The sequence below is a fragment of the Ursus maritimus genome, unplaced genomic scaffold (assembly GCF_017311325.1).
Source record: "Ursus maritimus isolate PB19 unplaced genomic scaffold, ASM1731132v1 scaffold_14, whole genome shotgun sequence".
Classification (NCBI taxonomy): domain Eukaryota; kingdom Metazoa; phylum Chordata; class Mammalia; order Carnivora; family Ursidae; genus Ursus; species Ursus maritimus.
In genome coordinates this window covers 57826750-57827710 of record NW_024423786.1, presented here as the reverse complement: position 1 = coordinate 57827710, position 961 = coordinate 57826750, and positions in this window count along the sequence as shown.

Sequence of the window (961 nt, the reverse complement as noted above, 5' to 3'; positions counted from 1 at the left end):
CCGGCAGAAATAAAAACAGACAAGTGCTTCAAAAGTGGAGGGACCAGGGGGCGCTCTCAGGCCAGCAGCGCAGGGCCTCACAGGGACACAGACAACCACTCTCAGCCACACCCGGGCCCCAGGGAGAAGGGAGCACAGGAGCACACCAGCCATCTTCAAGAGCTGACGACGGCCGTCGCAGAAGCGGCCCAACCGAGCGCAGAAAGCCCCAGAGCTGACGAGGGTGCAGGCGGCCGGGGGCATAGACGATGCCTCACAGCACTAAAAACGTACTTCACCCTTCGATCCAGCGCTCTGCGCCATTTGCCGAGCTGAAAACTTGTTTGAAAACCCGCACACACGTATCTGGCGGCTTTATCCACAAGTGCCCAAACCTGGGCCGCGGCCACGGTGTCCGTCGCGAGACTGGGTAACAAACCGCTGTCCGTCCGGGTGCTGGAATACCGCTTCAAGCGCTGAGACAGCAGCCGTCAAGCCACAAAGCCGGACAAGGGGGATCCGATAGCACTACGACCACACTGCACGGACGCCGCAAGGCACTCCCGATCCGGCTGCTCCAACCAGCCAGAAGCCCTGGCCTGGGCCCCACACAATGACACGGGCCTGTGACGCTCTGCAAATTTCTCCAGAAAACCCAAATGTTTTAGGATCCATCCTCCCAGGGTAGAGCACCACGTCGAGGCAGCATTTATGAGAAATCAACAAACAAGCGGAGTGACATTAAAGGATAACTTCTAACAGCGGTAAAGGAGAAGCAAAGATATGAGGGGACCCATTATTGAATAGGGAGACAAAAAAAAAAATAGCCTAGAAAGGATAAAATCTTAAAAGCAGAGTAAAAACCACCGAAGACAAGATTTTCTGCTGTAAGCACAGCCAACCAGAAGACAGACCACTTCTCAAGTACTGGGGAAAACACTCCAATTGAAACTTCTAAAGTCCCTCTGGCATCACCCACTTC